The sequence below is a fragment of the Haemaphysalis longicornis genome, unplaced genomic scaffold, assembly GCF_048455015.1.
Source record: "Haemaphysalis longicornis isolate Haplotype H1 unplaced genomic scaffold, Haemaphysalis longicornis Haplotype H1 scaffold_4, whole genome shotgun sequence".
Lineage (NCBI taxonomy): Eukaryota > Metazoa > Arthropoda > Arachnida > Ixodida > Ixodidae > Haemaphysalis > Haemaphysalis longicornis.
In genome coordinates, this window is record NW_027526361.1 from 16,148,218 (window position 1) to 16,165,066 (window position 16,849).

The window sequence follows — 16,849 nt, forward strand, 5'->3', positions numbered from 1 at the left end:
ATATGCCGGGACCCACCTCTAAGGCGACCTTTATTTACGAAAACAATGCGCAGAATTGAGCTAAGACAACGCTTTATAATAAAAAAATTGTGGGACCTGGAAAAAATTCTGAAACTCTCCTCCGTCTAACCACAAAGATGGTTGAAACGCGAAGCTTTCTTCCGCAGCAAACCGAGTCGAATCAAAGGCCAATCTCTTGAGGGATTCGTTCGTCGTCGTCTGAATTTGGACTTTGATCGTTGGTGGTTTGTACTTTGATTGGTGGGGGCTTTGGCTCTGATCGTTGCGGTTCATCTATCTTTCACTTCCCCCGCGATCATCATCATCATGGTCTAACGACAAATTTGGTTGAACCATCTTTCACTTCGTCCCCGATAATCATCATCGTCAGAGAAAGTCGGCTTTCCTGCAGTGTTTTGGAGTGGACGGTCGCCATCAGTCATGCAAAGAAAGCTTCGCTTTAAAATATTGGCACTAGTGGGTCGTGAACCGGGGGCGTCCGTTCCAAAGCCCACGATTCTACCCCGAGGCTATTGAGGCAGAACAGCGGTGCTCTTTTAGCAGTTGCATAAAAGAATGGAACGAGTGTTCCAATCGAAACAGCAGGGGGTGCTGGCTTCGCAAAATAAAAAATAATAGAAAAAAACTCTGGGCTTCTACCCACAAGGGAACGGAATCTCATAACGAAATATCGCATTACAGGCACTCCCACATCGACTGGAATAATCGCCTATAACTTTTTTTTTTCCGCCACAATTTCTTCCCTCGAGATCTGTATAAAAAATGGAAGGTGGGGTGTGGGAGTTAAGGGGCTCTTATAAAAAAATACTCAACAATTATTTTTTCGAAATAGAAAAAAAGTTTCACATTGTTACCGGTTATGTTTTTTCGTGTTTTTCTTGCCTATCTTAGCTACACAGAACTCTTTCTGGGCACAGGATCAGGATGAACGAAAAGTCCCCCGACGTCAAGGAGCCTTTTTTGTTCATCAAAAACTCATCCGACGTTCATCAGGGTTCGCAGATGCTGAAAGGATCACAAACCTTCTTGACATTATAAGGTGAGTGAAAAAGAATTACCATGGCCTCGCAGGCGCAGTCTCTGCCTTTTCGCACCAGACAGTTACGACCCCGATCTTTTTCTTCGATGTAATCCCATCTGGTATATTCATTCGCGCTGTTGTTTCGCACAGGTTCAGGACTTGTATGTGATCTTAATATGAGGGCGATGTCCACCGGGCTGTACAGCACGAGCTGTTAGCACTTCTCGCGGCCTCCAATCGACCGTTCAGGCCAATTCTGTTTCCAATCATCATCGCCGGGGCTTATTAGGTGCAAGATGCCTTTGGGGAAACCCAACCTAATTAATAAACGTTCGTGGGTGCATGTATGAACACTTTGGCGCAAGTGCTCGAGACAAAATTCACGCGTATTCAAACCCACGCCTTAAGTTATCGAAGCTAGAACCATTATCACCGCGCCTGGATTGCGCGTATGCCTGGATTGAGCGTACGCACGTTTCTGATTTGTTAGCCAGTCCAGAAGTTGGCATATCGCTTCGCTTCCTTCAGCGCTCGCTTGCTTGCCTGCAAGCTAGTTTGTTCGGGGGAAGGTTCATTTTTTAATACATAATCCCATCCGAGTAAGTATTCGTTCAGATATATCTGATTTTGGTCTTACGGCGACACACTTGAAATACGGTAGTATTGTAAAAGGCAAAGTTACATGACGTTATAGTTGTCTAGTAGCTGTTGTTGAATATATTTATGTTGAGCCTGGTGGTGTGGGAGGGGCCCCTCCTTCCAGGAGACCAGGGGACGACCGTGCTGTGTCAGCCCTGGAGACTAGGAATTGCTGGGCATCCAAGCCGGCGCTGGTCATCGGGTTCTCCCAAAGCTAGGTACTCCAGGGAAGAAAAGTTAGTGACTCCGTGGAATTTATAAGTGCATAATTTCTCGATTTTGTTCAGCTCAGTATGTTAAGAAGATGACGTTTAGGCAAGTCGATGAAAACATGTTTTTCAAAGGTTTAAGCTACTCTGAGTCCTTGCTGAATATAAACTGCAGGTGCGGAACTCAGCTGCGTAAGTCTATGTATAACGATTAAATTATATTCAACCTATTAATTGTGCTTCACATGCCCATCGTTCGATGACACTTCGTAAACTAAAACCCGTATCGTCACAGCTTACTCACACCACAGCTTATTAGGTGACGTTCCTTGGACACGCGCTGGCTCTTATCGGAATTCCGCGGCGGGCACCCTGTGGCGCACTCCTGAAGTCGCTCTGAATACTCAAAGCAAATGCCTTCTCGCGCTAACTGAAAAGATGACGAATCACGTTTAGTAATCATGTAAATACTAACTTTGTGCGATACTCGATAACCCCGAAAAAAAGTAACATTTATTGCATTTGAACAATACAGTTCAATGAAACGATATTGCAGCTTTGGCTATATATTGTCCTCGGGCTCAAAAGCGCACCATAGCCACAGAGCCACCGCTGGGGGTTATAGCCATAAAGAAACGTCGGGTCATTGTATTGGAGCATTAATGACGGAGGACCCCGTCTGTGCACTACCTGTTGTAGCACCTGCCGATTGGAGGCGGCAGTGTTTAGTCTCTACCTCGCCTCAGTGCTTCGACAGATACCGACTGCCTTGCCTGGCTGCGGAGATGACGTCACACCTCAGCCTTACCAGGTTGGTGGGCCCAAGATTGTTCAAGTCACGCGACCCCCACATCTATCCCAATGTTACACAACCCCCGAAAAACAAACAAAAAACGCGCCAAATAATAACCGTCCAAATACGACGGCGCTGGAGAAGTTTGCTTTGTTTTTTTTTTTTTCGTTTTGTTAAACGTGAGTAATAGAGAAACACTGATAAGTCTTAGACACAGCTGCAACCTGCTCTATCGCGACAACCAACCATTATTTCTGGTGCGACCTCCACCGACAGTATAGCGCATGCGTGCAGCGTAATGTCATTTCTTATAAGGATTCGTTTGGATGAATGCGCTGCAGTTGGCTCTTTCGGGGAACCGCTCTGTCTTACGCCTTTGCTTGTGAACTCATCAGTGACGGCCATCCCACCCTCGTCTTGCAGCTTCATTACCGTATTGATAGAGTCCGTGTCCCTTCTCATTAAGTCGCCGAATCACGCTCCGCACATGCAACGCCAGCACTAAAGCCCCGAACAGCGCCGAGCCCTGCATTATCTTTGGCAGCAAGGCCAGCACTGAAAACGTCGTACCGCTACAAGCAAACTCCAAGTGCTCTACAAGAAAGTGATGAGTTGGGGCTTTCTGGATGTAGCGTGTAGGTTATTATACGGAACGTACACAGTGTTGCGTCTTCACTTAAAAAAGAAATGGGATTCTCCTGCCTAAAGCGCCTGCTCGCTCGTGTTAAAATTTCATACTTGGATCGAGTTTTTGAAGACCACTTTTTTAGAACAAGTTTGACGGCGGTGCTTGCTTTCTTCGTTGTCGAAGCTCCTCATTCTGTCGAAAACCCGCTGCGCGCCGTAATAACTCACTTCTGCAACAAAAACTTTCTCTTGTCTCCTTCCGCCTTTCTTTATGGACGAACCGAGCTAGCGTGGTAGTTTCTTTTGTTAAACTTTTCTATAAAATGCGCCCTGAGTGCGAAGTTAGAGCGCGAACAAGTGTACTTTAGCCAAGCGGCATTTTAAAAAAGTTTGTTACGGTCTCTCAAGACTCTTGTGGAAATAGGGCAGCTATCTTTTCTGGACGGGGCGTTATCAGATCCCTTTCTAAAATATTGTCGCACCGTTGTTCGACAGAGGCGCCGGCGATAAATGCGCTTCGGTAGCCAGGTGGTGTTCACCACTAGAGTGCGTTGCTTTTGTAATGTCTGTGTTTTGTAAACACACCCTTGCTTTTGAACTGGCGGGCATTACCAGAGGTATGGACCCAAACCGACCCGCTTGAAGGCGCCGACAAGATTTATTACGAAAACTAGAGGAAGTCGGCTTCAGACCGCGACCTTAAATCTTTCAGGCATAAAACGTCATTAGCAGGACCCTACCTACTTTCCCATTTGTCGGCAATCACGGGGATTTAGCGCATATCTATAAAAAAAATTCATGCATCTTCACGAAGTGAATCATGACGACTGGGCGAAGCACTAGGGATCGTTGTTACCGTAAATCACCCGTGAGAGTGCTTACTGCTGCTAAAACGATTCCCGATCCAATACAATACAATACAATACAATACAATACAATAGAAATCAATTTATTCCGATCCAATCCAAATTCAAATCCGCTTCACTCCAATCCAGTCCAATGCTCCTCGCGCAAGCGCAGCACGATCTCTCTCTCTCTCTCTCTCTCTCTCTCTCTCTCTCTCTCTCTCTCTCTCTCTCTCTCTCTCTCTCTCTCTCTCTCTCTCTCTCTCTCTCTCTCTCTCTCTCTCTCTCTCTCTCTAACCTTTTGTGAACCTTTGATTTTGTTCTTGTTAACCTTTTGTGAACCTTTTATTCACAGATGCTTCCATTTACACGGTGCTGTCCCGTGAGCACGGACGCCGGACGCCGGACTTGGCCTCGGCCTTAAGGTGCTTCGCCCCTAAAGTCAGTCAGTCAGTCAGTCAGTCAGTCAGTCAGTCAGTCAGTGAAAACTTTATTACACACCAGTCAAAGAGGGATCGTAAGGTGCCCCCTCCCCCTATCAGTCGGCCGGTATCAAGGAGGTTGTAAGTTCTATACAACCTCCTTGGCCGGTATCCCTTGGGACTTGGCGGCTTCTAGGGCGGGACCGCTGATTTTGCGCTGGGCTTCGGAGGTTCGGCTGAGGCGTAGTGCCTCCCATAATTCTCACTTCTGGAGATCTAGCTTACGCCCTACGGGCTCCGATGCAAGAATCATAAGTGCGTGGTCACGAGTCAGCCCTATTCCTTTCTGGGATCTCTCAGAATAACGTTACCCTCACCACACACGCCTTACCAGCGCCGCGGCGTCATCCACCTCAGAGGGTTCGTCCACAGGACGTTAGCTTCTTGAACCGGGTTTTACAGCTACAGCAATAAATGCCCCATTGAAAAGACAATCTTCCCCCCAGCGTCAGGGTCTGTAGCAGCAAAATGGCTCCTAAAATGGCCGACAGTGCAAACAGAATAAAGCAATCGATCTGGAAATAAAAATGGGCGAATTTGATCCGCCCGGGCGGGAATCGAAGCCTTGGGCGTCCAGAATGCAAGTCGAACATGCATCTCCAAAGACGCTACGGATTTTTTAACAGCGGAGCTCTTGTATACACCGTAAGTTCGCCGTTGCATGAAAAAATACCAAGAAAATGCCGAGCGCTCGTGATCGAGTGCCTCGCGGCGTTCCTGCCACTATTCCGGCGTTCCGGCGACCACTCTTGCCACGCGCAGTGGCTTTAGCAAAAAAAAAAAAAAATTCCCCCGCACCTCCCCGAAGGGAATCGTGCAGAAATGCGAATGCATTGGGTGCACCGATGAGTGTGTTTCGAGTAATGGCGTAATTAATGACGAGAGTGTGAACGTAATCATTTATTCATCAGCACCTGTTTGTGTTATCGTTGTACCTGACGGCCACAATCACTGCCTTGTGGTCGCTAAAGTGCACGGTCAAAGGGTCTTTGAGAAGCATACGCGCGTCACAGTTTTGCATAAAGACCAGATCAATGCAACTCCCGTGATTGGTAGTGGGGCACGTGTCGAAGCCGGCAGAGAGACTATGCATAGAGTGCCTGGTCTGCATGTACTCGACCAGCCACTCGCCACTCTTCTTGCGCACGTCAACGTTGAAGTCGCCAACCAAGACCAGCACCTGTTTGTGTTATCATTGTACCTGACGGCCACAATCACTGCCTTGTGATCCCTAAAGTGCACGGTCAAAGGGTCTTTGAGAAGCATACGCGCGTCAAAGTTTTGCATAAAGACCAGATCAATGCAACTCCCGTGATTGGTAGTGGGGCACGTGTCGAAGCCGGCAGAGAGACAATGCATAGAGCACCTGGTCTGCATGTACTCGACCTGCCACTCGCCACTCTTCTTGCGCACGTCAACGTTGAAGTCGCCAACCAAGACTATGGGGTCAGAGGGTTTGGAGCGCAAGCGCACACTTTCCATAGCCGCGTCCAGCTGCGCAGCAACGGTGTCTCGAGCGAGGTTGGGCGCGAGGTACACGGTCACCACAAAGACTCCGTCTCCGGTGTAGGCAAGGGTGTACAAGTCCTTGTACGGAGACGTGTCTCGAGCGGGAGACGTGGCAACGGCGTGCGATATCAAGTTACCATACACGTTAGACACGAGACTCCTTGTCGCTTCGAGCAAACTAGTACAGCTCGCTTCAAGCGCATGCGTTCGGCATTGAGCGCGGAGAGATAACACCTGCGGGCGCACGCCGACGGAACACGACAACCCCCGACTGAGAAATGCATTCGCATTTACGACGACGACGACGACGAAGGCAGAACTACGAGGCGCGCGCTCATGTGCGCTCGCGCTGGAGGAATGCAGGCGCACGCCGCTCGATGGACGCAAGACAACCCCCGACTAATAAATGCATTCGCATTTTAAAAAATGCAGGAAGCTTACACTAACGCGTAAGACTTTAAGGTAGCGAAGCAGTTCGCAACCTTCACGACCATCACAAAGGTTTAAGTCCACAACTGCAGCCGATTTCCTTTTTCTTCCCTGCCGCAACGACCTTTACTCCATCATTGCTGCAGCTGTAAGTGTGAGCTTTCATTTTTTGGAAGTGTTAATCATTGGACGTCACCTTGGAGGGGCGTACGCTAAGACGTGTCTTTCTCGTTCCGAGCAAGTGTTGCCACGATTACGGCGAACGCCGGAGCTTTTCTTCTTCTTCTTTTTTTTTTTTTTTTTTTGGGGGGGGGGGGGTGGGGGAGTCTTGGCCAATATCCCAAAGTGGGTATGCTCGGCCTGATAAACGTACGCAGGGGACGCTGGACGGTCGCCGCGAGGCAGGCACATGCACGCAATAGGCATTTTCTTGGTTTTGTTTGCTGCCTGGCGGTCGCCGCAACGCCCGCACTCACGTGCACGCGCTCGGCAATTTCTTTTTTAACTTCGGAGACGAAAAATTACGATTCGCTAAGCAGCTTCTCTGTTTAAAAAGAAAACGAAAAACTGGCAAGAACCCCCAGGAGCAAGAAAATGCCGAGTGCTTGTGAGCGCATGCTCGTGACTACTGCCGAGTCCCCGGGGTTAAAAAAACTCGAGCACTAACGCTAAGGCTGGGAGAGGTGCGGGCACACCCCGCTTGGGAGAGGTCACCGCGGCCGCCGCTATCTCTGAAGCCATTGTGGATAATTGGAGAAATGGCTACGAGCGTGCCGCTCCTTCCCCAGACGCGCTGCCTCGAGTCGATGACGAAGAGCTGGTGGAAGCCTGCAATGCTGAGAATGACTTCGCATCCACCACTCGCCACGAAGAAGACGCTGACCTCTTCGATGCTTATGACGACGATGACTAGCACCGCAACTATGCAGATAAATAATGACACTGAAACTTAACTATGTAACTATGTGACCAACAATGCTCACCTACAACAGCTCCACCATTCCAAGTCTTGGGCATGAGTGGAAGCTTCCCTGATTTTTTTTTTCCTGTGAAACATGGGAGAACACGCACAGGCATAGCGACAGCATACGAAAACGTTACATGGTCATGCAGACAAACAATAAATCAAAATTAGGGCGAATTTAATTCCATTAAAAATTGAGCAAACAGACACAATCGTTAAAGCGAAGGAACCAGTTGAGAGGTTGGTCTTAAGAGCTGTACACGTTATGCACAAACACCACCGTTTCACGCAGGTATACGTGCGGGAATAAAAAAGAATGGATAAATGCTGTGGACTATGATAGGAATACTTGCTTGCTTTCCCGCTTGCTCACTTCCTTGCTTGCTTGCTTTCTTGTGCACTTCATCAGTGGAAGGGGTCATTTTTGGATTTGATACACAGGATGGCTGTCTCAGGTGAATGTCGGCTGTCTACGTTTTTATTTTTTTGCAGTTGTACTTTTTCTAGCTTTGTCAAACTATTTAGCTAACTTTCTTGTAACATACCTAACTATTTGATTTGGTGCTTAAACATCGAATTATTATGAGATACAAGAATAACATAGCAGTAATTTGGTAGCTAAATATTATCCGTAAATATTCATATTACTAAAACACTTGGCCAGTAACTAAGGTAGAAGTAACTTTCTGTATACCAGCAAGTACATACCTAATTAGCTTGTTCCCACACAAAACTCATTGCGTGCTGGCTAGGATGCTCATAATTCTAATTTTTCAGGCAGTCAGTACGTTGACTACGTGAGAATAAATGTAGTACGGCTGGAACGTAAATCAAGCTACCACATATAAACAAACTATACAGAGAGAGAGAGAGAGAGAGAGAGAGAGAGAGAGAGAGAGAGAGAGAGAGAGAGAGAGAGAGAGTAAACATTTATTTCTGAAAACTGGGGGAGGGTAAAGGAAGGTTTTAAAGATAACGGGCTAGGGTGACCATCCTATTCCGGCAGGCCACGTGTTACGGCCGCTGACCTAGCCCGTTCTACCAGTCCAGCCTGGTCCTGGACCTGGCCACTGCGCAGCACGCTCTCCCACTGCTCGTAGGTTGGATGGGGGGGGGGGGGGTGCGGGGAGGTGGGGGGGAGTTAGTAGAACACTGCCATACCAAGTGGAATGTTGTTATGGGGAGTTGCAGTGTGTGCAGTTTCGGGAGTAGGTGGACGGAGATATGCGGTGTAGATGCTGTTATAAGGCGTGTTGGTCTGTAGGCGGCGCCAGGTCCGTGTTTCCGCAATGGGAAGGGAGGGGTGAGGTGTTGGGTAGACGTGGCGGGACTGACAATGGTGGGAGAGCATATCGACGTAGGTGGTGGGTAAAGGTGGGAAGGTAGGGGTGTCTGGAGGTGTGGGGTGGTTCATCCTTTCCGGGAATGCCCGGTAGCTTAAGGCGCGGGCAGTGACGTGAGTCACCTCATTCTCGGGATGAGGAATGCCCTGGGATCCATAGGATGCGGGTGTCTGGTAGGGTGGGTCGTTGGGAAAGGATGGAAAGGGAGAGGTTGGTGATAGGAGCCATGACGCATGGACGGCAGGCGGGTTGCAAATCACTCAGTGTGGTCATGTGCGTAGAGCAGTTCCCCTGCACAATAGCGTGACCTTTTAGTGCGTGTTTCAAAAAATGAACTTCAATATCGGTATTACATCTGACCAGAATTGGACAACTTGAGCCCGACAGCACTTTTTTCTGCCTGTTAGAACGATCTCTGCTCCAAATCTTGCCACCTGAGATAGATGCAAAGGCAAAACCCAATGGCGTCACTTGGGCGTCACCTATTATACGCAGCTGCTGTACGTTATACCGTTATCACAACAAGCTTGACGTATCAGTATACGTCAAGTAATGTTAGTAATGTTGTGTAGTAATGTTCTAACGTTGTGTCGGATAGTAATGTTGTGTAAATGCTATAAATATATCTCGATAGAAACCGTAATGATGGATGCAAATGCGAACAATGAGTGCAGTTATGACGCCGAAAAGAGTACATAACCATTGGCAGGGGAAACCTAGTGTAATTCTTCTGTGCTGCCTAGGAAACGGCGGAGCCTCGTCACGTGCACAGTCTCCGAGCGAATGGCGCGTTGAGAAAGCGGTTCAAGAGCACGACGCCTCCGCGTCGCTCAGTTTATTTTCTTGTTCCGGCTTTTATGGAGTGGTGTCGAGATCTAAGAAGTTGAGGAATACGAAATTCTTCTCTCTCTCCTGACTACTTCACCACAGCGTATGCCGCCAGGTGAGATTCTAGTGCGCCTATACTAGTCGTCCTTGGAGTCGTTTTCCCGGAAATAAACACAGAAAATGTATTTCAGAAAACAGGTGGTGACAGAGCAATACGCAATAACATGCGTCAACGTGCAACAAGAGCGCCTTGCAAAGCGCCAAATTTTGCAGCGGACGATGACACCGTCCTCTAGCGGCTCAATAACGAAGGCGAAATTCGAAGGAGCTTACCGGAAGGCGTCCGCTTGTAGTGTTGACAGAGCGCAGTCTGTCCGAATTAACGTCGCCTCGAAAAACAAGCGCATTTAAGAGAGGGTGTAAAAGAATTGCCTCAGAAAAAAAAAAAAGTATCTTACTCGTTCGTGACCGGAATCGCCAACGATGACTTTGTCAACAGGAGGTAATGGAAAACGTTTATTTGGGCCGAAATGAAACGAAAAGTGCGCGGCGCTTTCACATTTCAGAACGTAACGGGCTAGCACCAGTGCTTGCGCCAGGTTGACCAGGTGTTCCTGGTCTTCCAACCGTCAGTTGGCCAGCCGGCCCTCTCAAAGGAGAAGGTAGATGGTGCGGGTTGTAGAGGCACTCGCGTACAAGGTGATAGACACAGATCCCGGGACATTTCTGGTAGGGCAGATGTAGGGATGCGTATGGGTGATATGTGGTGGAGGGCGGGAGCATTGAGGTAGAAGGCATGGGTACGGGGTCGTCGCTCAATGCACTCATCTTGCAGGCTGAGCGAAGGAATGACAAGGGGGCAGTGCTGTTGAAACTGGCGGTAACGGTGGAGGATTTTGGTGCAGCGAAGTGGGATGCGGAAGAGATAAAAGGTGAGGTCGAGCTTTCCTAGGTTTGTTTGAAAGCCCCGATTGTGCGATCCACCTCGTTACTTCCAGGGACGATCAGTTGTGTGTAGGGAAGACACCGGATCGCCTGTAGACGTTTGAGAGCTGAAGGTGAGATTTGGTCAGTCTTAAAGCTGCGGCAATGTTTTTTGCTTCGGTGTTTGTGTCATGGGCACATGAAAGACTATTTTGGAAAAGAATACGAGGTGTAAGGAAGGAAGAGAGAGGGAAGTAGGAAAGTGAAGGAAAGAAGGGGTATGAAAGTCAGGGATAGTGAGGAAAGCAAGAAGAGTGGTCGAGTGGGAAGGCAGGTCCTAGGAATGCATGCAGCCTAGTTTCGCGCAGAAAGTTGCGTCATGCTTGCTATGAATTTGTGAGAATGGTCACGAAGTGTGCGGAGGCTTTGATGGTTGCGGAAGCCATGGATGTTTCTTCCGCGGTGGCAGTAATGGCGTTGCGAAGGGTGAGGAACGTTATGATGGCGTTGTGCGAGTCGCTTACGGCCAGCGCGGGCGCCGATCGATGAAGACATCGGGAGACGTCCACGTAACGAGTGTCCGGTTTGCTGCGCGGTATCTTAACTGCAGTGGACGAACCCGGGCTTGTCGTCTCCCTTGGTTGTAAACAGGAAAGGAAAAAATAACAGTGCACGGCAGGCGCCTGATTACCCCACTCTTATATATGCGGGGCCTTCACTGTTTTATGTGGTCTCTATAACGTCGCACCCTCTTAGCTCTTTTCGTGGTTATGTGCCCGAACTCGATCGCCGTGACTCGCTTACTTGAAGGCGGGCCGCAAAGTGACAAAAGACACCTGGAGAAGTAACATCTAGAAACAGTTTATTTCGGTATCCCAAGAGAAGGTGCTCATAAAAAAGCTTAGTTAGACCAACTTTTCTTCGTCGTCGCGCGGACATTACATATTCAGGAAGTTCGCATCGGCCAAATATGACGCAAAAATGTTCCTGCATTATCTTTCGAACAAATCGGGGTGATAACAATGACTGACGTACTTTTTTTCTTTCATCTTATCCTCCGCTGTTTTCCTCCATTTACACTTCTTATTCAGTTCCCCATTTCTCTCACAGACTAGCTTCCCATTGTTTTATGGCCTCAGGTCGATTTCTATGCGTATTATTATTAAATTACACACCACTCTCTCCACTTCTCTCTAGAGCTTCTTTCGAAGTGCATTGTGCAACTACGAAAAAAAAACAGTCGCTTTGTTGCTGCTTTGTTGCAGGTGGGTTACGGTTGGCGCACAGCATTTATAAAAACACGGGAAATCGAAGCGAACGGAGGCTACCTCAAGCGAAAAGAGTCTGTCGACTAGTGGAAGCCCTTCCTTCTTAAATCAAAAGTTAAATAAAATTCACACGTTTTTTCAGTGAAAATGTAATCTTGTAACTGGTCAGATGTTGCCAAATTAACACGACGTTTGCAGCACCTATGTAATCGGCAAGTTTAAATAACATTACGAGTAAATGCCTGGGTGTCGCCTTTTCAGGGTCAACAATGAAATACAAGCTTCCAAGCATCCTCATTGCAGAAATTTAAAGAATTACAAGGGCTAATTAAAATAAATACAAACGTATGGTTGTAAAAGGTTAGTCACCATGGTTACAATGGCCCCAGGGTCTGTAGCTCGAAAGTCCGTGTGTCCCGCACGGCGATCATGGTCGCACACATTACTCCCTAGCAGCATTGAGGCTTAAAAGCAATGAGATGGACAGGGAAGGTTGTGAGCAGAAATCTGGGCTGCCCTGGTATACCAGTAATAATCGTGAAATAAACTTCCGGAAAGATCACCAAGCCCGTAAACAACTCCCTATAAGCAGTACAAAACTGGTGTTCTCATGGGCAAATGTCACTTAATATAAAAAAAATATGCCGTAATGACTATAACAAAGAGGGAATGGTCAGAGGTTTTTGTAAAACGTTAATAGCACTGCATTTCCTTGAGAAAGCAATCGCAAGTAACTTGTCCTCGCGATAACCAACGACCTTAAATGGGATGTTCTCGTAACTCAAGTTACATCAATCGTTCTAAACGATTATTCTTTCTGAAACGATGCCTACGATTACAATATTTGAAACTGAATTACTAGCCTATAACACGTCCGTGAATCATTATCAACAGCTTACCAGGTCCACTGCAAGATGAAGGCCTCCCCCATCGACCTCAAACCACTCTTGTCCTGCACTGCTCGAGCCCACTCTTTTCCTCCGAATTTCCTGAATTCCTCTCTTCATTGAGTTATTTGCCTTCCCCTTTCCTAGAACCATCTCTCGGTATCCACTCTGTTGGTGGTTTATCGTTTGTCATTTCGCTGAACTACGTGGCCAGCCCAAGTCCATTTCTTATTCTTTGTTTGGACTATGATATCTTCTGCCCTAGTTTGCCCTTTCATCCAGGAAGCTCGTTTCCTTCATAACTAGCAGCAATTCTTTGAATAAACTTACAATCCTTGTGCAAGGACGCGGGTTCGATCCAGGCCGCGGCGGCCGCTTTTCAGGGCCGAAAACGCCCACGTGTCGAGATTTCGGCGCACGTTAAAGATTCCCAGGTGGTAAAAATAAATGCGGAGCCCTCCACTACGGCGTGCCTGATAGCCCATGTTTAGCTCGGGCGCGTTAAACCCCACGATGAATCAATTTACAGCCTTTGTTGAAGAACACTTACGTGCTGAACTTAGCCAGTGCGAAGGGATAGTTTCGAGACGGACCTCTTGGAGTCAGCATGAAGACCGGGAGATTCGTCGAGGTATCATTCTCACAGAATACTTTCAGGACGCAATAATTGAATGGTGTTTTCTCGATGTCCCTTCCTCATCGCGTTCGCGAAAAGTGAAACGGGAGCGAAGGTGACTCGTGTCCAAGCAGCGCTGAGGCGCTTTCAGGTGTAACTCATCTTACTAGTCAAGTTCGGTTTTCCGTAGTTACCGTTCTAGCCGCTTTCGCTCCCACCAAGCCATCACCCATCTCCCATTGTGGGTATGCGTCATCTCGAAGAAAACGAAGGCTTCTTCTGACTGCAGTCTAGGCGGGAAAAATAGCAGGCCGGGGCTTTTTGCAGCCCTGCAGAGAGGAGCCTTCAAAGTGTCTTCGCTTCTAACGTTGACAGGACGGAACAAGAAGACGGCGGAAAGGCGGGCATAAGTAATTCGGTTCTGGCGCGCTGAACCCTGCTCTGCCGATGCATCCGTGCGGGAAAAACGAACCTTGCTACTCGCGAAAATTGCGTTAGCCAGGACCTCGCCATTCGAAGCAGGGGCAGGAAAGCGGAAACTCACCTGCGATACCCTGTTTTTTGTTTGTTCGGGGGCTACGCGTGGGGATAAATATTTTTCTCCGTGCATTTTCTGCCCTTGGGAGCAAATTCTGTTAGCTGCAGGAAGGATGCCTCTTTTGCAACAGCAATGTCTCCGCCACCGTGGCGAGTAACAAAAAAGAAAGAACAAGCAACGGCATCGGCACAGGCGAGTGGTTGTGCAGCTGGTATTTCGAAGCATGCAAAAACATTTCTGGAACCGTTGTTCAAGCGATCGGTCGTCAATGTTCTCTGAACACCAGCGAGTGCGCATCATCCTTGGCTACATATTCGGCAGCTCCCAGAGACAGATGCTCTAACTTCCTTACTGCAGGCGGTGCAACAATATCCCTCTTCAGTCTCAGTGCTCCAATGTTGTCTTCGCAAGAAACTGCTGACCGAACCGTTCCTTTTATTTGCCCATATCGCCCCAAGCACATGTTACAAGTGAAGGTGTTGGGTTTATACTTCGCCTTTGTTATTCAAATTGCTGTTCGCATCACAAATCTTTTTTGTGGATCAAGTAAAGCCTGTTTGGCTCTGTTTTCCTAATCCTTGGTCTCTGTGCGTATGAAGAAAATTTAGAAACGAGAAACAACCACAAAAAAAATGAAAGAAATAATACCATCCCATAGACGAAGTCTCGGCTCTACTCGTCCGCGATTTGCTCCTAAGGGACCGAAACAAGAGAAAAAAATCCTATTCGTGCAGCACTGCAACAAACACCTGCATAGGCCGAGGGTCTGGGACAAAGAAGCTTAAGCTGCGGTCGCGGCTTCACCCTATCACAGAAGCCGCACGGAGAGCGCAGCTGGGTCTGCGGCTCGCTATTATGGGCGGCAACGAAAGTTTGCCACAAACAGTTTGTGATTGAGTACTGGGTTATAACAGCCGCAAAGAAACAACCGGTCTGTGTGCAGAGCCGCGGACTTCGCATAAGCCACCTGACCCGCCAACATGGCCGTGCACGCGTAGTATCCGCTTTTTTTTTTTTTTTTTTTTTGCACTCCGAGTGCATGCAACGGTGCCCCTTCTTTCGCATCACAACATAAAAATTGACAGGCGGTTTGGCTGCGCCAACGAGGGAATACTGCACGGAAGCAGCCTACATTCTTGTTTATAAAAAAAGCATAGTCCGATGCCCCTTTCCGGGTGTGTATACGTGTGTGTAACACTTGCGCACTTTCGTGTGCGTAACACTTTGCCGGGATTCATTGAGTGCGCATCCAGGGTTCAGGATATGGGCAGACGCGTCTTGTGGAAATACTTCAAGTTCTCGCGATATGAGCAATTATTTGATTGAAGTTGATTGATTGCTTGGGCGCATGACCCAGCAGTCTGTGCAGCTACTCACACCGGCACGCGACATTCTGTTTCAAGATTCGTACAAGCCCGGCTCTTCCCGTACTCACCTGCGCCATCTGCTGGTTAGCTTAGAACACTCTTTCTATACCTTTGAGAATCTGCTGAAAAAGCTGCGCTGTTCCGCCTGGGTTCGAGACCCCGCAATTCTGAAATCTTTTCAATACTGGGATTTTTCTTTTTGCTCGTAAATGTTCTCTTAACTCAATTATACGCGTTATTTTTGTAATTGAGGGTGCTTTAGTATCCTTTTGCAACGCTTAGGGACGGGGAACGGCATAGCAACACGTTTAATTAACGTCCTGCATCGCACCGGAAGTCCCGGGCGTGTACTTATCTCCAAACAGTATATCGCCTCCGGCATACATTCCTGTCCATAAAGCGCTGTTCAATACTCCACTGCAGGCCGAGGAAACTCTTCAGGTATGTGTGCTTTCGCTAGAATAACAGCAGCAATTGATGGGTATGCAGCGCAGCACCGGAGCTTAGGCCTGCCGCGTCGCTGTTACGTCTCACCACGTCGACCGGTACGCGTAGCTTGAAGTACGACAAGTACAGCGGGATTTCCAGAGGATACCGGTTGAAGACATTACGTAACCTTTACATTGAGCCTTACGGCGTGCTAAACAAAGTCATACTCATCGTACAACTAGTTGCGGGTAGCGGTTGACGATGTCAGGTCTCAAAGCACGGCGTTATGCGCGATGCCAGCTCGTTACATAACCGTGTCGCCCCCTTCCTTTGCTGCGCACCAACCTGAAGTCGCGGGAGGCTTGGGAGGCACCCATTAAATCGGACGAAATAGGCTCAAGTGCTTTCGCAGTAAAAATAAAGAAGAAAGACTCATCCGTCTCGCTACCTCACGCCTGTACATTAACGCAACCATTTTTTTCCTTCCAGCCTCATATTTATGCATTTTCCTTTGCTTTTGGCGTAAGAGGCTAAAAGGAAAATCAGTAGAAGTTTAAATCAGGACTGGCAGAAATGAAGATTTGTGTTGCAACTACTCGATGCAGGTGCAATGGAGACTGGAAAGGCATTGAATCGGAGCAGCAAAGAACTAGTAGAGAGTAGAGCAAGCGACTCTTTACTTCACCACCCTTGTGTGTTGTTCATGTCCCGCATTGTGCTCAACAGGCGTATTGATGCATTGCGCATTGTGCATTCTGGTGAACAATGGGCAGGCTGTAGTCCACATCCCCAGACCTGGAAGGTCACCCATAAGCTCGACGCATCTGCTAGATACATACGCCTCTGAAGAACATACACGCACGAGTGGAACAAGTTGCGAGTGCTTCGGAAGCGTCGACACGTTAGCGCCTTATGTTTTCAAGTAGCGGAATTGGGCCATATCTCGACACGATAAAGACTCAGTTTATAGTACATATTCAAGGAAAGTACTGGGGCGCATTGTACTTTAGCTGCTGCGTGTTCTATTTTGGCCTCTCCTCGTCATGTTGCTATCGGGGTCGCAGGCCTTATGCGCCTATTTTCTCCTGCTCGACCCTGTTGTCTACCCCT

General features: G+C 48.1%; 1 protein-coding gene across 1 annotated transcript in view; it reads right to left on the reverse strand.

The window, feature by feature from the left end:
* Positions 1-16,849, reverse strand: part of LOC144178302 (proclotting enzyme-like) — a 439,300-nt gene that overhangs the window by 404,325 nt on the left and 18,126 nt on the right. The gene's annotated exons all lie outside the window — the stretch shown is intronic.